Source organism: Pongo pygmaeus, chromosome 16 (assembly GCF_028885625.2).
Source record: "Pongo pygmaeus isolate AG05252 chromosome 16, NHGRI_mPonPyg2-v2.0_pri, whole genome shotgun sequence".
In the NCBI taxonomy this organism is placed as follows: Eukaryota; Metazoa; Chordata; class Mammalia; order Primates; family Hominidae; genus Pongo; species Pongo pygmaeus.
Window position 1 is genome coordinate 5026054 of NC_072389.2, and position 27481 is coordinate 5053534.

The following is a 27481-nucleotide window of genomic DNA, read 5'->3' on the forward strand; positions in this document are numbered from 1 at the left end:
TTCCTCTCCATTACCCTACTTTCCACTCCATTCCACTCCACTCCATTCTATTCCTTAACACTAAATTCCACTATATCCCTTTCCATTCCACTCCATTCCACTCTACTCCATTCCATTCCAATACACTCCACTAAACTCCATTTTCCAGTCCATTCCACTCCATTTCGTGCCCCTCCACTCCTTTCCTCTCCATTACCCTACATTCCACTCCATTCCACTCCACTCCATTCCACTCCACTCCATTCTATTCCTTAACACTAAATTCCACTATATCCATTTCCATTCCACTCCATTCCACTCTACTCCATTCCATTCCACTACACTCCACTAAACTCCACTCCATTCCATTCCACTCCATTCCATTCCTCTCCATTCAACTCCATTCCGTTCCTCTCCATTCAACTCTACTCCAATCCATTCCACTCCATTCCAATCCATTCCATTCCATTCCGCTCCAATTCACTCAATTCCACCTCATTCCATTCCACTCCATTCCATTCCATTCCACTCCACGCCATTCCACTCCTCTGCACTCCATTCCACTCAACTTCATTTCATTCCATTCAACTCCATTCCATTCCACTCAATTCCATTCCATCCCATTACATTCCACTCCATTCCACTCCTCTCCATTCCATTCCATTCCACTCCACTCCATGCCATTCCACTGTACAACTTTCCATGTCATTCCATTGCACTCCACTCCACTTCACTCCGCTGCATTGCAGTCCACTCCATTCCTCTACACTCCATTCTATTCCAATCGACTCCCTGACACTCCAGTAAAGTCCACTACACTCCACTCCATTTCATTGCACTTCACTGCAGTCAACTCCACTCCACTCCATTCCACTCCACTCCATTCCATTCCAATCCATTCCATTTCATTCCACTCCACGAATTTCCATTCCATTCCAATCCATGCCATTCCATTCCATTTCATTCCAATCCACTCTACTCTACTACATTCCGTTCCACTCCACTCCACTCCATTCCACTCTATTCCATTCCATTCCACTCCTTTCCATTCCATTCAAATCCTTCCTCTCCACTCTAATACAGTACACTCTATTTCACTCCATTCCGTTCCACTCCACTGCTTTCCATTCCATTCAACTCCATTCTTTGCCAGTCCATTTCACTTCATTCCATTCCACTCCACGCAATTCCGTTCTACTCCACTTATCTCCATACCATTTCATTCCATTGTGCTCCATTCCATCCAACATCATTCCATTCAATTCCATTCCTTTCTACTCCACTTCACTACACTCCATTCCATTCCACTGCACTGCACTCCACTCCACTCCATTCCATTCCATTCCACTCCTCTCCATTCCACTCCACTACAGTCAATTCCACATGACTTCCCTCCATTCTACTCCACTTCTCTCCATACCATTCCATTCCATTCCACTCTATTCCATTCCGTTTCATTCCATTCTGCTCCATTCCATTTCACTCCACTCCATTCCACTCCACTCCAATCCATTCCATTCCACTCCATCCCACTCCACTCCACACCTTTCCATTCTTCTCCACTCCACTCCAATCCACTCCATTGCACTGTACTCCATTCCACTCAATTACATTAAATTATTCCCCAGTGAATTCCAATCCACTCCACTAAATTCCACCCCACTCTACTCCATTTCATTCCGTTCCATTCCAATCAAATCCAGTCCACTCCTCTCCACAGAATTCCACTCCACTCACTCAACTCCACTAAACTCGACTCTATTATAATTCATTCCATTCAATTCAACTCAACTTCATTCCATTCCTTTACACTACATTCTATGCCACTGTATTTCACTCCACTCCATTTCACTCCACTCCATTACACTCCTCTCCATTCCATTCCACTCCATTGCATGCCACTCCTGTACACTCCACTCCACTCTATCGCATTAGACTTCGCTCCACTGCACTCCACTACACTTCTTTACCCTGCACTCCACTCCATGCCACTCCATTCCACTCCATTTCGGTCCACTCTATTACTTTCCATTCCACTCCACTCCACTCCAATTAACTCCGTTACTATCCCCTCCAATCCAATTCATTCCATTCCATTGGATTCCATTCCATTCTATTTCACTCCACTCCACTCTACTCCACTCCATTCCACAAGTTTACCCTCCACTCCACTCCATTCCATTCCACTCCACTCCATTGCATTCCACTCCACTTCACTCCAATCCTCTCCGTTTCACTGCACTCCATTCCATTCCATTACATTCCGTTCCACTCCCCTCCACTCCAATTCATTCCACACCATTCCACTCCACTGCCTTCCATTCCACTCCACTGCACTCCACTCCTCTCCACTCCACTCTTTTCCATTCCACTCCATTCCACTCCACTCCACTCCATTGTACTTCACTCCAACCATACCATTCCATTACATTCCACTCTACTCCACTACACTCCATTCCATTCAACTCCAGTCCACTCCACTCCAATCCATTCCATTCCATTCTCCTCCACACCACTCCATTCAACTCCAGTCCACTCCATTTCACTCCACTCCAATCCATTCCACGCCATTCCTTTCGATTCAACTCCATTCCATTCTATTAAACTGCATTCCATTCCATTCCACTCCAGCCCACTCCATTCCACCCCACTCCACTTCTCTCCACTCCACTCCACTACTCTCGTCCTCACTCCATTCCACTCCGTTCAATTCCACTCTATTTCAATCCACTCCATTCCATTCCATTCTCTTCCAATCCATTCCATTCCATTCAAACCCACTTCATTCCACTCTACTCCACTCTACTCCGCTCCATTCCACTCCATTCCATTCCACTCTATTCCATTCCATTCCTTTCTTTCCATAGTATCTTTCTTTGTCCCAAAAGCTGGAGTGTAGTGACAAATCTCAGGTCACTTTTCTTTTCACCATTCCATTGCATTCTGTTCCATTCCATCAAATTCAGGTCTATTCTATTTCACTCCACTCCACTCCACTCCATTCCCTTCCATTCCATCCCATTTCATTCGAATCTATTCTACTCCACTCCTCTCCAATCCGCTTCACTCCACTACATTCTATCCCATTCCATTCCATATCAATCCTTTGCATTCCACTACTTTCCTATGACAGAATATGACCCTGAACCCCAGACTGGATTGCAGTGGCATGATCTCAGCTCACATTGCATGCCAACAGTCCATTGCATTTCATTCTATTCCGTTGCATTACATTGCATTAAATTCCATTCAATTCCATTACATTCCGTTCCTTTCCATTCAATTCCTCTCCATTTCATTCCGCTCCTTTCCACTCCACTCCGTTCTGCTCCATTCCACTCTGCTCCACTCCACTCAACTCCACTCCAGTCCACTCAACTGCATTCCACTCCATTCTAAACCATTTCTTTCCATTCCATTCCATTCCATTCAACTCCATGGCATTCCAATCCATTCCATGCCAATCCATTCCAGTCCATTTCACTCCATTGCATTCCACGCCACTTCATTCCACTCCAATCAATTCCATTCCACTCCATTCTACCCCCTTCCATTCTGCTGCAGTCCACTCTATTAAACTCCACTCGATTCCACTCCAGTTCACTCCACTCCACTAAACTCTTTCGACTCCACTACACTCCATTACACTCCAGTCCACTGCAACCCCTTCCATTCCCCTGCATTCCATTCCATTCCATTCCACTCTTCTCATCTCAACTCCCTTCCATTTCATTCCAGTCCACTCAACTCCATGACACAACATTCCACTCTGTACCATTCCACTCAACTCCATTCAACTCCACTCCATTCCACTCCACTCCACTCCATTCCAATGAATTCCTCTCTACTCCATTCCAATCTACTGCATTCCACTAATCTCCATTCCATTCAATTACATTCGATTTCACAACGCTGAACTCCATTCCACTCCATTCTATTCCACACCACTCCACTCCACTCCATTACAATCCAAACCACTCCATTTCGTCTCATTCCACTCCACTCCATTCTACTAAACTTTACTCCGTTCCCCTCCCCTCCACTCCATACCCCTAATTTCCATTACATTCCACACCTTTCCAATCCGTTACACTCCATTCAATTGCACTCCACTCTACTTCCCTCCACTCCACTACATTTCACTCCAATCCAATCCACTCCATTCCATTCCATTGCTTTCCATTAAACTCCAATCCATACCATTCCACACTATTCCATTCCATTGTACTTCATTCCATTCCCATCCATTCCTTTACACTCCACTCCATTCCATTCCATTCTAATCATCTCCATTCCATTACCACCGCACTTCATCCCACTCCACTCCACTCCGTTCCATTCTATTCCATTCCATTCCACTCCACTCCATTCCACTCCACTCCACTCCTTTCCACTCCACTCCACTCCATTCCATTCCATTCCATTCCACTCCATTCTTCCACTCTGCTTCATTCCAGTCCACTGAACTCCCTTCCTTTCCACTGTACTCCATTCCACTCGATTCTATTGCAGTGCAATCCACTCCATTCCACTCCACTCCATTCCAATCCATTCCATTCCACTTCATTCCACTCCATTCCATTCCATTCCATTCCATTCCAATTCACTGCACTCCATTACACTCCACTCCATTCCACTCCACTACACTCCATTCCATTCCATTTCATTACAGTCCTTTCCATTGCATTCCAATCCATTCCACTCCATTGCACTCCACTCCACTCCATTCCATTCCATTCCACTTCATTGCACTCCACTCCAAACTACTCCATTCCACTGCATTCCACTCGATTCCTGTCCAGTTCACTCCACTCCAGTACATTCCATTCCATTCCACTGCACTCCATTCCATTCTGTTCCAATCCACTTCACTTCACGCCATTCAATTCCACTTCACTACACTCCACTCCATTCCACTCCACTGCACTCCATTCCATTCCATTCCATTCCTTTCCACTCTATTCCATTCCTATAGATTCAATTCCATTCCACTCCAACCCACTCCACTCCATTCCGTTCCTTTCCATTCCATTCTGTTCAACTCCATTCCACTCAACTGCATTCCAACCATTCCATTCCATTCCAGTCCACTACACAGCACTCTACTCCATTCCTTACAATTACACTGCACTCCACTCCACTCCTTTCTATTCCATTCTACTCCACTCCACTATATTCCAATCCATTCCACTCCATTCGACTCCACTCCACTGCATTCTATTCCATTCCATTCCATTTTATTCCACTCCACTCCATTCCACTCCTTTCCACTCCATTCCACTTAATTATAGTCCACTCCATTCCACTCTACTCAATTCCTTTCTATTACACTGCACTCCACTCTACTCCATTCCGTTCCAATGCATTCCACTCCACTCCATTCCTTTCCCCTCCACTCTCCTACACTTCACACCGCTGCATTCAATTCCATAACCTTGCAGTCCAATCCATTACACTCCACTCCAATCGATTCCACTCCACTCCATTCCATTCCATTCCACTCTACTAAACTCCGTTCCATTACACTCAATTCCACTCCATTCTGCACCATTCCATTCAATTCCATTGCACTCCAAACCACTCCATTCCATTCCACTGCATTCAAAACCAGTCCATTACAATCAATTCCAATCCACTCCATTCCTTCCTCTCCACACCATTCAATTTAGTTCCCCTCCATTCTTCTCCACTCTGTTCCACTCCATTCCACTCGATTCCACCCCAATTTATTCCATTCCATTCAACTCCAGTCAACTCCTTTCCACTCCACTCCATTACAATTCACTAAATTCCATTTCATTCATACCCATTTTATTCCACTCCACTCCATTCCATTCCAATCCATTCCACTCCATTCCACTCCACTAGAATCCATTATATTCCAATCCATTCCATTCCACTGTTTTCCACTCCACTCCGTTCCCTACCACTCCACTCAACTCCATTCCATGCCATTCTATTCCATTCCAATCCACCCATTCCACTCCATTGAGATCCATTCCACTCCATTCCACTCCACTCCACTGCATTCCATTCCATTCCATTCCATTTCACTCCACTCCTTTCCACTCCACTCCAATCAATTCCATTCCACTACACTCCATTCCACTCCATTCCATTCCATTTCACTCCACTCCTTTCCACTCCACTCCAATCAATTCCATTCCACTACACTCCATTCCACTCCATTTCATTCCAGTCCACTCCACTTCCTTCCAATCCACTCTACTCCATTCCATTCCAATCCATTCCATTCCACTCCTTTCCCCTCCATTCCGCTACATACCACTCCACTCAACTCCATTCCGCTACATACCACTCCACTCAACTCCATTCCATGCCATTCTATTCCATTCCAATCCATTCCATTTCTTTCCACTGCTTTGAAATCCATTCCCCTCCATTCCACTCCACTCCACTCCATTCCATTCCATTTCATTCCATTCCATTCCATTCCATTCCGTTGCATTCCTTTCCATTCCATTACATTTCAAACTATTCCGGTACATTCCAGTCCATCCAACTCCATTCCAGTCCACTCTACTCCATTCCTTTCCACTTTATTACATTCCTCTCTATTCCACTCCACTCCAATCCATTCCTCGCCATCCCTTTCCGTTCCATTCCATTTCATTGCACCCCACTCCACTCCACTCCATTCCATTCCACACCAGTTCACTCCAGTCAATTCCATTCCACTCCAATCCATTCCACTACACTCCATTCCCTTGCATTACTTTCAATTCCATTCCCCTCCACGCCACTCAACTCCAACCCATTCCACTCAACTGCATTCCATTCCACTCCATTCCTTTCGCTCCACTCCATTCCACCCCATCCCTTTCTTTCCATTCCATTTTATTCCACTCCACTCCACTCCACTCCATTCCATTCCACTGCATTGCATTCCACTCCATTCCACTCAACTCCACTCCATTCTACTCCACTCCATTCTATTCTATTCAACTCCAATCCACTCCATTCCACTCCATTCCATTCCATTCCATTCCTCTCTTTTCCATTCCACTCCATTCCATTCCATTCCTCTCTACTCCATTCCACTCCACTCCATTGCACTCTACTCCATTCCATTCCATTACATTCATCTCCCTTCCACTGCATTCCATTGCACTCCATTCCACTCCAATTCACTCCATTTTACTCCACTCCATTCCATTCCATTCAACTCCAATCCACTCCATTCCTCTCCATTCCATTCCATTCCACTCTACTCTTTTCCACTCCACTCCATTGAACTCTACTCCATTCCATTCCATTACATTCATCTCCCTTCAACTCCACTGCACTCCATTCCACTCCACTCCACTCCATTGCATTTCATTCCATTTCATTCCACTCCATTCCACCCTACGCCACTCTATTCCACTCCACTGCACTCCAATATAATACATTACAACACATTCCACTCCATTCATTCCATACCACTCTATTACAGTCCACTCCACTCCATTCCACTCCACTCCATTCCACTTCACTCCATTCCATTCCATTCCATTCCATTCCATTATACTGCACTCCACTGCAGTCCACTCCACTCCATTCCAATCCATTCCATTCCATTACATTCCTCTCCACTCCATTCCACTTCACTCTGCTCCATTCCACTCCAAACCATTCCACTCCACTAGACACCATTCCAATACGTCCCACTCAATTGCACTCCACTCCACTCCGTTCCATTCCCTTCCTTTCCATTCCACTCCTTTCTGCTTTACTCCACTCCATTTCACTCCACTCCACTTCATTCCATGCCTTTTCATTCCATTCCAATCCATTCCATTTCAATCCACTCCATTGCCGTCCATTCCATTCCACTCCACTGAATTCCATTCCTTTCCATTCTATTCCATTACACTCCATTGCAGTCCATTCTAATCCATTCCACTCCATTCCCCTCCACTCCATTCCCCTTCATTCCACTCCATTCCTTTCCACTCCATTCCACTCCACTCCATTCCTTTCCATTATACTCTAATCCACTCCACTTCAATTCGTTCCACTCCATTACACTCTACTCCATTCCATTCAAGTCCACTGCACTCCAGTCCATTCCATTCCACTCCATTCCATTCCTCTCCATACCAGTCCTCCCCACTCCATTCCATTCCACTCCATTCCGTTCTATTCCATTTCATTTCACTCCACTCCACTCCACTCCAATCCACTCCATTCCATTCCACTTCAATGATTTCCACTCCACTACTTTCCACTCCAAGCTATTCCACTTAATCCATTCAATTGCATTCCATTCCTTTCCACTCCACTCAAATCCTTTCCAGTCAAATCCAATCTATTACACTCCTCTCAACTCCATTCCATTCCATTGCATTTCTTTCCAATCCACTCCCCTACATTCCAATCCACTCTACTCCATTCACCTCCACTACATTCCAATCCACTCCTCTCCATTCCATTCCATTCAATTCCATTCCACTCCACTCCTGTGCATTACACTCCACTACATTCCATTGCATTCCATTCCATTCCACTCCTCGCCATTCAACTACGCTCCACTCTGTTCCAATGCATTCTACTGCATTCCACTCCACTCCACTCCATTCCATACCATTCAATTCCATTCCACTCCATTGCATACCACTTCATTCCACCCCATTCCACTGCATTCAAGTCAATTCCAGGCCACTCCACTCCAACAAATTCCAAACTTCTCCATTCCTATCCACTCCATTCCATTCCTTTCTATTCAATTCCATTCCATTCCAATCCACTCAAATCCATTCCAAATCATTCCACTCCATTCCAATCCACTTCACTCCATTCCATTCCATTCCATTCCATTAAATAAAATTCCACTCCATTCCACTCAAGTATATTCAACTTGATTCCACTCCATTCCACTCCAATGCAATCCACTCCCCTGCGCTCCCCTCCATTCCATTCCATTGCAATACACTCCACTATCCGCCATTCAATTCCACTCCATTCCATTCCATTAAATTCCAATTCATTCCGTTCTATTCCACTCGACTTCACTCAATTGCATTCCACTCTTCTCAATTCTAGTCCATTCCATTCTATTCTACTCTACTCCACTCCACTCTATTTGACTCTATTTCACTCCCTTCTTCTCCAATCCAGTCCAATTCAGCCCACTCCACTGCATTCCCTTCCATTCCACTGCACTCCACTCCATTCCATTGCACTCCAGTCATATCCATTCCACTCCATTACATTGCATTCCATTCCACTCCATACCATTCCACTCCAATCATCTCAATTTCATTCCAATCCCCTCCACTCCATTCCACTCCACTCCACATCACTCCATTTCAGTCCAATCTACTCCATTCCATTCCATTCCATAGCATTCCACTCCATTTCACAACACTTCATTACACGCGATTCCACTCTAATCCACTCCATTCCAGTCCACTCCACTGTACTCCAATACAATCCATTCCATTCCACCTCACCCCATTACACTCCTTTCCATTCCATTCCCTTCCACTCCACTCCATTCCATGGCACTCCACTCTTCTCCACTCCACTCTACCCCTCTCCATTCCATTCCACTCCATTAGATTTCACTCCATTCCACTCCACTACATTCCATTAAATTCCACTCCATTCCATTACATTGCACTCCACTCCACCCCATTCCACTCCACTCTGCTCCATTCCATTCCATTCCGTCCCACTCGACTCCCCTCCATTCCAAACCATTGCACTCCATTCCACGCCACTGAACTCCATTCCATTCCAGTCCTTTCCATTCCAATGCACTCCACTCCATTCCACTACATTGCACTCTATTACACTCCATTCCAGTCCATTCCACTCCACTCCACTCCATTCCTTTGTATTCCCCTGCACTCCATTCCATTCCATTGCAACCTCTTCCACTCCACTCCATTCCGTTCCACTCTGCTGCACTCTATTCCACTCTACTCCACTGCACTCCACTCTACTCCACTACATTCCGTTCCACTCCACTCCATTCCATTCCAGTCCACTCCACTCCACTCCACTCCATTCCATTCCTTTCCACTGCAATCCACTACATTCCATTGCAGTCCTTTCCAAACCACTCAATTCCATTCCATTCCACTTCATTCCACTGCATTCAAGTCCACTCCACTCCACTCCATTCCATTCCATTCCATTGCACTTCTCTCCGTTGCATTCCAATACATATCACTCCACACCATTCCCTTCCACTCGTCTCCACTGCACTGCATTCCACTCCATTCCACTCCATTCCTCTCCACTCCACTCCACTCCACTGCTCTCCACTCCATTCCTTTCCATTCGAATGCACTCCACTCTACTCCATTTCACTGTACTCCATTCCATGCCACTCCTTTCCATTCCACCCAATTCCATTCCATTAAATTCCGTTCCATTCTATTCCACTCTACTGCACTCCTTTTCTTTCGACTCCACTCCGTTCCACGCCACTCCACTACAATATACTCCACTCCAGTCCATTCCACTCTACTCTGCTCCGTTCCTTTCCATTCCATTCCACTAGAATCCACTGCATTCAAATCCATTCCAGTGTACTCCACTCCATTCCATTCCACTCCATTCCAATCCACTCCACTCCAATTCATTCCATTCCACTGCCCTCGACTCCATTCCATTCCTATCCGTTCCACTCCTTTCCATTCAGTTCAACTCCACTCCACTCCACTCTATTCCTCTCCACTCCACTGCACTGCACTCCACTCCACTACATTCCATTACATTCCTCTCTGCTATATTCCATTCCACTCCATTCCACTCCACTTCATTCCACTCCATTCCAATGTATTTATGTCCACTCCACTCCGCTCAACTCCGCTGTGTTCCATTCCATTCCACTGCACTCCACTCTCTTCCATTCCAATCCAGTCCACTCCACTCCACACCATTCCACTCCACTCTTCTCCAATCCAGTCCATTCCACTCCTTTCCATTCCACTGCACTCCATTCCATTCCATTCCACTCCAATCCTTTGTAACGCATTCCACTCCATTCCACTACAATCCAGTCAATCCAAGCCAATCCATTCCATTCCAATCCATTCAATTTCATTGACTATATTCAATTCCATTCAATTCCACTCCCCTCCTTCTAATCAATTCAATTTCACTACACTCCATTCTATTCCCTTACACTGCATTCCATTCCATTACACTCCACTCCAATCCTTTCCACTCCATTCAATTCCACTCCACTACATTGTAATCCATTCCCCTCCATTCCAATCCCTCCCATTCCACTTCATTCCACTTCAATGCTTTTCATTACATTAAACCAGTCCACTCCAATCCACTCCATTCAACTTCATTCCCCTCCACTCCAGTCCGTTCCTCTCCACTCCAATCCTCGCCACTCCACTCCATTCAATTTCACTCCATTCCATTCCTTTCCATTACACTCCACACCACTCCATTCCACTCATATCCATTCCATTGCAATCATTTTCATTCCAATCCACTTCAATCCAGTTAAATCCATTCCATTCTACTCCAATGAAATCCACTCCACTCCATTCCACTTCAGTCCATTCCACTCCAATCCATTATATTCCATTCCATTCCATTCCCGTTCACTCCACTAAACTCCACTAAACTATACTCCATTCCATGCCATTGCATTCCACTCCACTCCATTCCATTCTAGTGCATTCCATTTCATTCCATTCCAGTCCACTCCACTGAATTACACTCCATTCCATTCCGTTCCATTCCACTCCACCCCATTCCATTCCATTCCATTGCATTCCACTACACTCCACTCCTTTCCACTCCACACCACTCAATTCCATTCCACTCCGTTCCATTCCGTTCCATTTCATTCAATTCCACTCCATTCTATTCCACTCTTCTCTATTCCAGTCCACTCAAATCCAATCCACTCCACTCCATTCCATTCCTTTCCACTCAACTCCATTCCTATCAATTCCACTTCATTCAAATACAATCCACCCCAAACCATTTAATTCCATTCCATTCCACTCCCTTCCACTCCACTCCACTCTATTCGAGTCCACTCCACTATATTCCAATACATTCCATTCCATTCCAGTGCATTCCACTCCACTCCACTTCCTTCAATTCCACTCCACTCCATTCCACTCCACTCCATTCCACTGAACAACATTCCATTCTATTCCATTCCACTCCACTTCATTCGATTCCACTCTTCTCCATCCCATTCCATTTCATTCTATTACCTTCCAGTCCACTGTTCTCCATTCCAGTCCACTCCACTCCATTCCATTACATTACACGCTATTCCTATCCACTGTAATCCAATCCACTCCATTTCTCTCAACTCTTCCATTCCATTCCCTTCCACTCCACTTCATTCCATTCCACTACACTTCATTCCTTCCAGTCCACTCCATTCCAGTACAATCCAGTCCACTACACTCCACTCCACTTCATTCCATTCCAGTGCACTCCACTCCACTCCACTCCATTCCATTCCTCTCCCCTCCACTAAATTCCATTCCATTCCACTACACTCCTTTCCATTCCACTCCATTCCTTTCAATTCCTTTCCACTCCATTCCATTCCATTCCACTTCACTCCACTGCATTCTGTTAAACTCCACTCCACTTAATTCCATTCCACTCCACTCCACTCCATTCCAGTCCACTTCACTTCTCTCCAGTACATTGCGTTACACTTCACTCCATTCCATTCTACACCACTCCATTTCATTCCATTCCATTCTACTGCAACCCATTCCTTCCACTCCACTCCACTCCATTCCTCTCCACTCCATTCCACTCCACTCCATTACATTCCATTCTATTCAACAGCCCTCCACTCACTCCACTCCATTGTGCTCCATTCCATTGCATTCCATTCCACTCCGCTCCACTACATTACAATCCATTCAACTCCATTCCACTCCACTCCACTCCATTCGATTCCATTCCATTCCATTCCTCTCCATAACATTCCATTCCATCTGCTCCATTCCTCTCCACTCCTTTCCGCTTTACTCCATTCCATTCCATCCCACTCCACACCATTCCAATCCACTCCACTTCATTACATTACATTCGACTGCACTCCACTCCACTGCCCTCCACTCTACTTCAGTCTTCTCCATTCCATTCTTCTCCATTCCACTGCACGCCCTTCCTTTCCATTCCTCTCCACTCCACTCCATTCCATTGCACTCAATTCCAATCCACTCCATTCCATTCCACTGCACTCCATTCCACTCCACTCCACTGCACTGCATTCCATTCCACTACACTCCATTCCATTCCATTCCATTCCTCTTTATTCCATTCCCCTCCACTCAATTCCAGTCCACTTCACTCCTCTCCACTACATTCCATTACACTTCACTCCATTCCATTGCACTCCACTCCACTACATCCCATTCAATTCCACAGCCCTCCACTCCCTCCACTCCGTTGTGCTCCATTCCATTGCATTCCTTTCCACTCCACTCCACCACATTCCAATCCATTCAACTCATTGCACTCCACTCCACTCCATTCGATTCCATTCAATTCCATTCCATTCCATACCATTCTATTCCACTCTACTCCATTCCTCTCCATTCCATTCCACTTTACTCCATTCCATTCCATTCCACTCCACTCCACTCCCTTCCATTTCACTCCACTTCATTACTTTCCATTCGACTGCACTCCACTCCACTGCACCCACTCCACTCCATTCTTCACCATTGCATTCTTCTCCATTCCACTCCACTCCCTTCCATTCTATTCCTCTCCATTCCACTCCACTCCACTCCATTCCATTGTATCACATCCCATTCCACTCCACTCCATTCCATTCCACTCCACTCCGCTATTGTCCACACCACAACATTCCACTACACTGCACTCCACCCCCACTGCATTCCATTCCACTCTACTCCATTCCATTCCATTATATTCCATTCCGTTGCAGTCCATTCCTCTCCATTCCTTTGCTCTCCTTTCCACTCCAGTCCTTTAAATTCCATTCCATTCCATTGCATTCCTTTCCAACCCATTGCTTTCAACTCCACTCCACTCCATTTCATTCCACTCCACACAGCTCCATTTCACTTTATTGTATTTCACTCCACTCCATTCCATTCCACTCTACTCCATTCCATTTCATTCTATTCCATTGCATTCCACTCTATTCCAATCCACTCCATTCCATTCCATTCCACTCCTTTCCACTGCATTCCAGTCCACTCCATTCCGCTGCATTCCATTCCATTCCATTCCACTGCCCTCCACTCCATTCCATTCCTATCCATTCTACTGCATTCCATTCCATTCCACTCCACTCCATTCAATTCCAAGCCATTCCACTCCACTCCACTCCACTCCATTCCATTCCATTCCATTCCATTCCATTCCACTCCTTTCCAATCCATTTCACTCCATTCTACTCCGTTCTATACACTTCCATACCACTCCAATCCATTTCATTTCATTCCAGTCCATTCCATTCCATTCCCTTCCATTCCAGTCCATTCCACTCCACTCCACTCCACTCCATTCCGTTCTATTCCATTCTTTTCCAGTCAACTGCACTCCACTCCACTCCACTTCATTCAACACCATTTCCCTCCATTCCACTCCATTTAACTCCAATCAATTCCACTTCACTCCTTTCCATACTATGACACTCCACTCCACTCCACTCCATTCCATTCCATTCCCCTCCAATCCACTTTCGTCCATTCCATTCCTCTCCACTGCACTCCACTCCACTGCACTCCATTCCATTCCACCGCATTCCACTCCTCTCCACTCCACTCCATTCTTTCCATTTCATTATACTGCACTGCACTGCATTCCACTCCACTCCACTCCATTTCAGTCCATTAAAATACACTCCATTCCACTCAACTCCATTCCATTCCATTCCACTTAACTCCACTCCATTCCACTCCACTCCATTCCACTCCATTCCAATCCGCCCCACTTCATTTCATTCCACTCCAGTCCACTCCACTCCACTCCATTCCACTCCATTCCATTCCAGTACACTCCGCTACACTCCAATCCATTCAATTCCACTCCCTTCCTCTAAATTCCATCCCATTCCACTCCATTCAGTCCTCTCCATTCCATTCCACTCCATTGCTTTCAATTCCTTTCCACTCCATTCCATTCCATTCCACTTCACTCGACTGCGTTCCATTAAACTCCTCTTCACTTCATTCCATTCCACTCCACTCAATTCCACTCCACTTCACTCCATCCCATTCCTCTCTATTAAATACCTTTCCATTACTTTCCACTCCATTCCACTCCACTGCATTCCACTGCATTTCAATCCATTCCGCTCCACTCCAGTCCTCTCTGCTCCACTCCATTCCATTGCATTCCATTGCACTCCACTCCATCCACTTCACTCCACTGAATTCCAGTCTACTTCACTCCATTCCATTCCATTATATTCCATTTCACTCCATTACTTTCCACTCCATTTCATTCCCTTCCACTACACCTAATTCCACTCTACTCCACTGCCCTGCATTCCACTCCACTCCACTCCTTTCTGTTCCATTCCATTCCATTCCATTCCATTCTATTCCATTCCATTCCATTCCATTCCATTCCATTCCCCTCCTTTCCACTCCACTCCACTCTATTCCATTCCACTTCACTCCTCTCCACTACATTCCATTCCACTTCACTCCATTACATTCGACTCCATTCCATTTCATTCCATTCCATTCCACTGCAACTCACTCTATCCACTCCACTCCACTCCATTCCTCTCCATTCCATTCCACTCTACTCCTCTCCATTCCATTCCACTCTACTCCATTACATTCCATTCTATTCCACAGTCCTCCACTCCCTCCACTCCATTGTGCTGCATTCCATTGCATTCAATTCCACTCCACTCTACTACATTCCAATCCATTCAACTCCATTCCACTTCTCTCCACTACATTGGATTCCATTCCATTCCATTCCACTCTGTACCATTCCATTCCACTTACTCCATTCCTCTCCACTCCATTCCTCCTTAATCCATTCCATTCCATTCCACTCCATTCCATTCCACTCCACTTCATTACTGTCCATTCGACTGCACTCTACTCCACTCCACTCCACTCTACCTCATTACTTTCCATTGGACTGCACTCTACTCCACTCCACTCCACTCCATTCCTATCCATTGCATTCTTCTCTATTCCACTGCACTCCCTTCCATCGCATTCCTCTCCTCTCCACTTCTCTCTATTCCATTGCACTCCATTCCACTACACTCCATTCCATTCCAATCCACTCCGCTACTTCCCACACCACTCCACTCCACTCCACTGCATTCCATTCCAATCTACTCCATTCTATTTCATTCTATTCCATTGCATTCCACTCTATTCCAATCCACTCCATTCCATTCTATTCCACTCCTTTCCACTGCATTCCAGTCCACTCCACTCCACTGCACTCCATTCCATTCCATTCCACTGCCCTCCATTCCATTCCATTCCTATCCATTCTACTGCAATCCATTCCTTTCCACTCCACTCCATTCAATTCCAAGCCATTCCACTCCACTCCATTCCATTCCATTTCATTCTGTTCCATTCCACTCCTTTCCAATCCATTTCGATCCATTCCACTCCATTCTACTCCGTTCTATGCCCTTCCATACCATTCCAATCCATTCCATTTCATTCCAGTCCATTCCATTCCATTCCCTTCCATTCCAGTCCATTCCACTGCGCGCCACTCCATTCCGTCCCCTTCCTTTCTATTCCAGTCATTTGCACTCCATTCCACTCCACTCCACTTCATTCAACACCATTTCCCTCCATTCCACTCCATTCAACTCCAATGCATTCCACTTCTCTCCTTTCCATACTATGACACTCCACTACACTCCACTCCATTCCATTCCTTTCCACTCCAATCCACTTTCGTCCATTCCATTCCTCTCCACTGCACTACACTCCACTGCACTCCATTCCATTCCACCGCATTCCACTCCTCTCCACTCCACTCCATTTTTTCCATTTCATTATACTGCACTGCACTGCACTCCACTCCACTCCACTCCATTTCAATCCATTAAAATCCACTCCATTCCACTCAACTCCGTTCTATTCCATTCCACTTCACTCCACGCCATTCCACTCCTCTCCATTCCACTCCATTCCAATCCGTCCCACTTCATTTCATTCCACTCCAGTCCACTCCACTCCACTCCATTCCATTCTACCACACTCCACTACACTCCACTCCATTCTATTCCACTCCCTTACTCTAAATTCTATTCCATTACACTCCATCCCAGTCCACTCCATTCTATTCCACTCCATTCCTTTCAATTCCTTTCCACTCCATTCCATTCCATTCCACTTCACTCCACTCCACTGCATTCCATTAAACTCCACTCCACTTCATTCCATTCCACTCCACTCAATTCCACTCCTCTCCACTCCATCCCATTCCTCTCTATTAAATACTATTCCATTACTTTCCACTACATTCCATTCCACTGCATTCCACTGCATTTCAATCCATTCCAATCCATTCCAGTCCTTTCCACTCCACTCCATTCCATTGCATTCCATTGCACTCCACTCCAGTCCACTTCACTCCACTCAATTCCAATCCACTCCACTCCATTCCATTCCATTTCACTCCATTCCATTCCACTCCACTCCATTCCTTTCCACTATACCTAATTCCACTCTACTCTACTGCCCTCCATTCCACTCCACTCCACTCCTTTCCATTCCATTCCATTCCATTCCATTCTATTCCATTCCATTCCATTCCATTCCATTCTATTCCATTCCATTCAATTCCATTCCATTCCTCTCCATTCCATTCCACTTCACTCTATTCCATTCCACTTCACTCCTCCCCACTATATTCCACTCCACTTCACTCCATTCCATTCAACTCCATTCCATTTCATTCCATTCCATTCCACCGCAACTCACTCCATCCACTCCACTCCACTCCATTCCTCTCCATTCCATTCCACTCCACTCCATTGCATTCCATTCTCTTCCACAGCCCTCCACTCCCTCCACTCCATTGTGCTCCATTCCATTGCATTCAATTCCACTCCACTCCTCTACCTTCCAATCCATTCAACTCCACTCCACTTCTGTCCACTACATTCGATTCCATTGCATTCCATTCCACTCTACTCCATTCCTCTCCACTCCATTCCTCTCCACTCCATTCCTCTTTACTCCATTCCATTCCATTCCACTCCACTCCATTCCATTCCACTCCACTTCATTACTTTCCATTCGACTGTACTCTTCTCCACTCCACTCCACTCTACTTCATTACTTTCCATTCGACTGCACTCTACTCCACTCCCCTCCATTCCTATCCATTGCATTCTTCTCCATTCCACTGCACTCCCTTCCATTGCATTCCTCTCCACTCCGCTCCACTCTATTCCATTGCACTCCAATCCACTCCACTCCATTCCATTCCAATCCACTCTGCTATTTCCCACACCACTCCACTCCACTCCACTCCACCGAACTCCATTCCATACAACTCTACTCCATTCCATTCCATTCCACTCCGCTATTTTCCACACCACTCCACTCCACTCCTCTCCACCCCACCACACTCCATTCCATTCCACTCTACTCCATTCCAATCCATTCTATTCCATTCTACTGCAGTCTCTTCCTCTCCATTGCATTTCACTCTGTTCCACTCCACTCCTTTTAATTCCACTCCATTCCATTGCATCCCATTCCAACCCATTGCTTTCCACTCCACTCCACTAAACTCCATTTCATTCCACTCAACACAGCTCCGTTTCCCTCAAACCCATTCCACTCCACTCCAATCCACTCCATTTCCCTCGGTTCCAATTCACTCTACTCCATTCCATTTCATTCTATTCCATTGCATTCCACTCTACTCCATTCCGCTCCCTTCCACTCTTTTCCACTGCATTACCGTCCACTCCACTGCTCTCCATTTCATTCCATTTCACTGCCCTCCACTCCATTCCATTCCAATCCATTCTACTGCACTCCATTCAATTCCACTAAACTCCATTCCATTCCATTCCATTCCGTTCCATTCCTCTCCTTTCCACTTCATTTCACTCCATTCTACTCAATTCTACTCCGTTCTATGACCTTCCATACCATTCCAATCCATTCCATTTCATTCCAGTGCATTCCACTCCATTCCCTTCCATTGCAGTCCATTCCATTCCACTCGACTCCATTCCGTTCCATTCCATTCTATTCCAGGCAGTTGCACTCCATTCCACTCCACTCCACTTCATTCAACACCTTTTCCCTCCATTCCACTCCATTCCATTCCAATCCATTCCACTTAACTCTCCTCCATACTATGACACTCCACTCCACTCCACTCCATTCCATTCCACTCCAATCCACTTTCGTCCATTCCATTCTTCTCCACTTCACGACACTCCACTTCACTCCATTACATTCCACCGCATTCCACTCCTCTGCACTCCACTCCACTCCATTCCATTCCACTCCAATATACTGCACTGCACTGCACTCCACTCCACTCCATACCAATCCATTAAAATCTACTCCATTCCACTCAACTCCATTCCTTTCCATTCCACTTCACTCCACTCCATTCCACTCCTCTCCATTCCATTCCACTCCACTCCATTCCAATCCGTTCCTCTCCATTTCTTTCCCCTACATTCCACTTCACTCCATTCCACTCCATTCCACTCGATTCCATTCCACTTCCCTCCACTACACTCCACTCTATTCCATTCCACTCCCCTCAAATAAATTCCATTCCATTCCACTCCATTCCACTCCTCTCCATTACATTCCACTCCCTTCCTTTCCATTCATTTCCACTCCATTCCATTGCATTCCACTTCACTCCACAGCATTCCATTAATCTCCACTCCACTCCACTTCATTCCATTCCACTCCACTCAACTGAACTCCAGTTCACCCCATTCTATTCCGTTCCTCTCTACTAAATACCATTACATTACTTTCCACTGCATTCCACTCCACTGCATTCCACTCCATTTAAATCCATTCTGCTCCATTCCAGTCCTCTCCACTCCACTCCATTCCATTGCATTCCATTGCACTCCACTCCAGTGTACTTCACTCCACTCAATTCCACTCCACTTCACTCCATTCCATTCCATTCCATTACATTACATTTCACTCCATTCCATTCCACTCCACTCCATTCCATTCCACTGCACTTAATTCAACTCTACTCCACTGCACTCCAGTCCACTCCATTCCATTCCATTCCTCTCCATTCCATTCCACTCCACTCTATTCCAGTCCACTTAACTCCTCTCCACTACATTCCATTACACTTCATTCCACTCCGTTCCACTGCACTCCATTTCATTCCATTCCATTCCACTGCAACCAACTCCATCCACTCCACTCCATTACTCTCCATTCCGTTCCACTCCACTCCATTACATTCCATTTTATTCCACAGCTCTCCACTCCCTCCACTCCACTGTGCTCCATTCCATTGCATCCATTCCACTCCATTGCACTACATTCCAATCCATTCAACTCCATTCCACTCCACTCTACTCCATTCGATTCCATTCCTTTCCAATCCACTCCATACCACTGCATTCCATTCCACTCCATTCCATTCCACTCTTCATTATTTTCCATTCGACTGCACTCTACTCCACTCCATTCCACTCCACTCAATTCCTATCCATTACATTCTTCTCTATTGCACTGCAAACCCTTCCATTGCATTCCTCTCTGCTCCACTCCACGCCATTTCATTGCACTCCATTCCACTCCACTCCATTTCATTCCATTCCTATCCTCTCCGCTATTTTCCACACCACTCCACTCCACTCCACTCCACCCCACCACAGTCCATTCCATTCCACTCTACTCCATTCCAATCCATTCTATTCCATTCTACTGCAGTTCATTCCTCTCCATTCCATTTCACTCTGTTCCACCCCACTCCTTTAAATTCCACTCCATTCCATTGCATTCCATTCCACCCCATTGCGTACCACTCCACTCTACTCCGCTCCATTTCATTCCACTCCACACAGCTCCAATTCACTCCACCCCTTTCCACTACACTCCACTCCACTCCGTTCCATTTCACTCTGCTCCATTCCGTTTCATTCTATTACATTGCATTCCACTCTATTCCATTCCACTACCTTCCACTTCTTTCCACTACATTCCAGTCCACTGCAGTCCGCTGCAGTCCATTCCATTCCATTTCACTGCCCTCCACTCCATTCCATTCCTTTCAATTTCACTGCACTCCATTCCATTCCACTCCACTCCATTCCATTCCAATCAATTCCACTCCATTACCCTCCACTCCACTCCGTTGCATTCCATTCCATTCCGTTCCGTTCCTGTCTTTTGCACTCCACTTCACTCCATTCCACTCCATTCTGCTCCGTTCCATGCCCTTCCATACAATTCCAATAAATTCCATTTCATTGCAGTCCATTCTCCCTTCCATACTATGACATTTCACTCCACTCCACTCCACTCCATTCCATTCCACAGCATTCCACTCCTCTCCACTCCAATCCATTCCATTCCATTCCATTCCATTATACTGCACTGCACTGCACTCCACTCCACTCTGTTCCAATCCATTAAATTCCACTCCTTTCCACTCAACTCCATTCCATTCCATTCCACTCCATTCCACTCCTCTCCATTCCACTCCATTCCAATCCGTCCCTCTTCATTTCATTCCACTCCAGTCCACTCCATTACAATCCATTTCATTCCTCTCCACTCCATTGTAATCCACTCCACTCCACTCCTTTCCGTTCCACTCCAATGCACTCTACTCCACCACATTCCACTCCACTCCATTCCACTGCAATCCGTTCCATTCCATTCCATTCCCATCCACTCCACTCTATTCCACTGAAATCCAATGCATTCCACTCCACTCCACTCCCTAACATTCCGTTCCATTACACTCCATTCCATTCCATTCCACTCCACTCCACTCCATACCACTCCATTCTACTCCCCTCCATTATGTTCCATTCCATTCAACTGCATTACATTCCTGTCCACTGCATTCCACTCCACTCCACTTCATTCCATTCATTCCATTCTACTTCACTACATTCAACTCCACTCCATTCCAATGCATTCCAATCCTTTCCATGCCATTGCATTCCACTCCACTCTATTAAATTCCACACCATTCAACTCCAAACCATTCCAATCTACTCCATTCTATTCCCATCCATTCCATGACACTCCAGTAAATTCCTCTACACTGCAATCCATTCCACTCCACTCCATTCCTTTCCTTTCCTTTCCACTCCTTTCCACTACATTCCATTCTGTTCCACTCCATTCTACTCTTCTCCACTCCACTCCATTCCATTCCGTTCCATTCCAATCCATTCCATTCCATTCCATTGCGCTCCACTCCATTGGACTACATTCCACTCCATTACATTCCACTCCATTCCATTCCACACCATTACCCCCCAGTCCATGGCATTCCACCACACTCCAATCCATTCCATTCCACTCTACTTCAGTCCATTCCTTTCAATGCAATTCCATTCCATTCCACTCCACTCCACTCCACTCAATTCTGCTCCACTCCACTCCACTCAATTCCGCTCCACTCCATTCCATTTCATTCCATTCCATTCCACTCCACTCCATTCCATTCCAATCCACTCCACTCCACTCCATTCCACTCCACTCCACTCTACTCCATTGCATGTCACTGTACTCCGTTCCATTCCTTTCCATTCCACTACATTCCTCTCCACTCCATTTCTCTCAATTCCACTGAATTCCCATCCATTCCAGTCCACTCCACTCTACTACATTGCATTCCATACCACTCCGCTCCACTCCTATCCACTCCTCTCAAATCCACTCAATTCTGCTACACTCCACTCCATTCCACTCCACTCCATTCCACGCGAGTCCACTCCACTCAAATCCGTTCCATTCCTATGTAATCCATTCCACTCCACTCCTTTCCATTCCATTCCACTGCACTCCACACTACTCTATTCCATTCCATTCCACTGCACTCCATTCTACTCCATTGCATTGCAATCAATTCCACTTCAATCCATTCCATTCCACTCCACTTCACTACATTCCACTCTACTACATTTGATTCCATTCTTCTTCACTCCACTCCAGTCCATTCTACTCCATTCCACTCCACTCCAATCCACTCCATTCCAATTCACTCGACTCCATTCCACTCCACTCCACTGAATTCCAATCCATTACATTTCACTCGATTCCATCACATACCATTCCAATCCAGTCCACTACACTCCATTCGACTCTACTCCACTCCACTCAACTCTGCTCCATTCCATGACAGTAAAATTCATTCCGCAACCTTCCATTCTATTCCATTCCATTCCATTCCATTCCACTCTACTCCACTCCATTCCACTCCACTCCAGTCAATTCGACGGCATTCCATTCCATTCCAATCCACTCGATTCCTCTCCATTCTATTCCACTTCATTGCACAGTCTCCACTCCATTCCATTCCATTCCACTCCTTTACACTCCTTTCCATTCCATTCCATTTCAATCAGTTACATTCTCTTCCATTCCATTCCATTTCTTTAAATTCTGTTCCCTTCCACTCCTTTCCACTACACTCCAGTCCACTCCACTCCATTCCGTTCCACTCCATTGCATTCCCTTCCATTTCATTCCAAACCTCTAAATTCCACTCCACTCCATTCCATTCCATTCCACTGCACTGTACCCCACTCCACTGCACTCTATTCTACTCCCCTCCACTCCATACCACTCCACCCCATTCCATTCCATTCCATTCCACTCTGCACTAACACAGTCCATTGCCCTCCACCCGATTCCACTCCACTCCACTCCATTCCATTCCATTCCATTCCTCACCAATCCACTCCAATCGAATCCCTTGTACTCCATTCCACTCCATTCCATTCCACTCCATTCCTTTCCACTCCATTCCATTCCATTCCATTCCATTCTACCCTATTCCACTTCACTTCATTTCACTCCACCCCATTCAATTCCTCCCATTCTACTCCATTCCAGTCAACTCCACTCCATTGCACTCCCTTCCACTCCATTCTATTCTATTGCAAAACACTCTACTCCATTCCACTCCTCTCCACTCCATTCCACTCCCTTCCTTTCCATTCCATTCCACTCCGCTCTACTACAGTCCATTGCAATCCACTCCATTCCACTCCACTCCATTCCATTCCATTCCATTCCATTCCATTCCATTCCATTCTACTCCAATCCACTCCAATCGACTCCAATGTACTCCATTCCTCTCTATAACAATCGACACCACTCCATTCCATTCCATTTTATTCCATTCCACTCCATTCCTTTCCATTCCATTCCACACCATTCCACTTCACTCCATTCCACTCCACCCCATTCCATTCCTTCCATTCTACTCCATTCCACTCAACTCCACTCCATTGCACTCCACTCCACTCCATTCTATTCCATTGCAAAACACTCTACTCCATTCCACTCCTCTCCACTCCATTCCATTCCATTCCATTCCATTCCACTCCACTCGATTTCCTTCCATTCCAGTCCACTTCTCTCCATTCCTTTCCACTCCACTGTACTCCGTTCCACTTCACTCCACTGAATTCCAACCCATTTCATTTGACTCCATTCCTTTCCATTCCTGTACTTTCCAGTACACCACACTCCTTTCCACTCCACTCCAATACACTCCACTCTACTCCATTCCATGACATTGCTTTCCACTCCACAACATTTCATTCCATTCCACTGCACTCCATTCCGTTCCATTCCACTCCACTCTACTCCACTCCAGTCAATTCCACTCCATTCCATGACATTCTATTCCACTCCACTCCATTCCATTCCATTCCACTCGATTCCATTCCATTTCATTCAATTACCTTCCCTTGCATTTCATTCCTTTCCATTTCATTCAATTCCATTCCCTTACACTCAGTTCGACACCTCTCCCCTCCACTGTACTCCACTCCACTCCATTCCATTCCACTCCATTACATTCATCTCCATTCCACTACACTCCTCTGCAGTCCAGTACACTCCATTCCATTCTATTGCACTCCATACCACTCCACTCCATTCCATTCCATTCCCCTCCTCTCCACTCCACTCCATTACAATCCACTCCATTCAACTCCAATCCATTCCATTCCATTCCATTCCATTCCCTTCCATTCCATTCCACTTCACTCCAATCCATTCTACTCCACTGTGCTCTATTCCAATCCACTCCACTCAATTCCATACCATTTCACGCCATTCCACTCCATTCCACTCTATTCCACTCCACTCCATTCAACTCCATTCTACTCCATTCCATTCCCCTCCATTCCATTCCGCACCATTGCCCTCAACTCCACTCCATTCCACCACACTCCAATCCATTCCATTCCTCTCCACTCCATTCCATTCCATTCCATTCCACTCCACTCCACCCCGTTCAACTCCACTCCACTCTATGCCAATCCACTCCATTCCATTCCATTCCATTCCATTCCACTCTCTTCCTTTCCATTCCACTCTCCCCCTTTCCACTTCAATCCATTCCACTCCCCCATTCCTTTCCATTCTATTCAACTCAATTACACTCTACCCCACTCAATTCCAGCCCACTCCACTCTGTTCCATTCCATTGCATTCCACTCCCCTCCATTCCACTCAACTCCACTCCATTCAACTCCACACTACTCCTTTCCATTACTTTCCATTCCCTTAAACTCCTCTCCATTCCACTCCACTACATTACAGTCCACTGCACTCTATTCCATTCCATTCCATACCATTCCTGTCAATTCCATGCCACTCCACTCCACTCCATTCCACTCCTCTCCACTCCATTCCACTCCTCTCCACTCCATTCCATTCAGTTTCATATCATTAAACTCCATTCCATTCCTTTCCAATCCTTTCCAGTCCACTACACTCCATTCCACACCAATAAAATCCACTCCACTTCACTCCATTCCACTCCATTCCATTCCACTCCGCTCCACTCCATTCCATTCCTTTCACCTTCATTTCTCCCCACTCCACAACATTCCAAGTCACTCCACTGTATTCCTTTCCATTCAATTCCACTCCTCTCCATTCCACTCTACTCCAGTTCATTCCACTCCACTCCACTTCATTCCACTCCACTCCACTCCACTGGATTCCGTTACATTGCATTCCATTTCACTCCACTCTAATCTATTCCACTCCAATCCACTCCAGTCCATTCCATTTCATTCCACTCCACTCCGTTCCATTCCTATTCATTCCAATACATTCCTTTCCATGGCACTCCATTCCATTCCATTCCACTCTTTTCCACTCCACTCCACTCCATTCCACTCCACTCCATATCATTATATTCCATTCCATTCCACTCCAATTCACTCCCCTCCACTCCAATCCATATAATTCCACTCCACTACATTCGATTTCACTCCACTCCAATCCTTTCCACTCCTCTCCACTCCTTTCTATTCCACTCAACTCCATTATTTTACATTCCATTCCATTCCACTCCACTCCATTCCAATCCACTCCACTTCATTCCCTTCCATTCTATTCCATTCCATTCCGTTCCATTCTATTCCAATCCTTTCGACTCCACTCCACTCCATTCAAATCCACTCGGCTCCATTCCCTTCCTTTCCACTGTATTTAATTCCACTCCATTCCATTCTTGTCCACTCCACTCCATTCCAATCCACTCCTATCCACTCCAATGCATTCCATTCCACTCCACTGCTTTCCATTCCACTCCACTCCATTCCACTCCATTCCATTCCACTGCACTCCATTCCATCCACTCCACTCCACTGCATTACACTCCATTCATTCCACTGCATTGCACTCCACTCCATTCCATTCCACTCCACTACACAGCATTCCACTCCACTCCATTCCACTCCACTCTGCTCCAATCCGTTACATTCTGTTCCACTCCACTCCATTCCATTCCATTCCATGCCACCCCATTCCACTCCCCTCTACCCCATTCCATTCTATTCCATTCCATTCCTCTCCACTCCAATGTATTCCAATCCGTTCCACTGCATTCCACTCCACTCCACTCCATTCCATTCAGTTCTATTCCATTCCACTACACTCCATTCCATTATATTCAACTGCAGTACACTCCATTCGATTCCAATCCATTCCACTCCAAACCATGCCATTCCACTCAATTACAGTCCACTTCAATCCATTCCATTTAATTCCACTCAATTCCATTCCACTCCATTCCACTCCACTGCATTCCACTCCATTCCATTCCACTCCACTTCATTCCATTCCATTCCACTCCACTCCTTTCAAATCTTTTCCCGTCCATTCCACTCCACTCCACTCCATTCCATTCCATTCCATTCCAATCCTTTCTACTACACTTCACACCGTTCAATTCCACACCACTCCATTCCACTGCACTCCACTACATTCCATTCCATTCCATTCCACTCCATTCCATTCAATTCTACTCTAATCCATTACTCTCCACTGCATTTCACTCAACT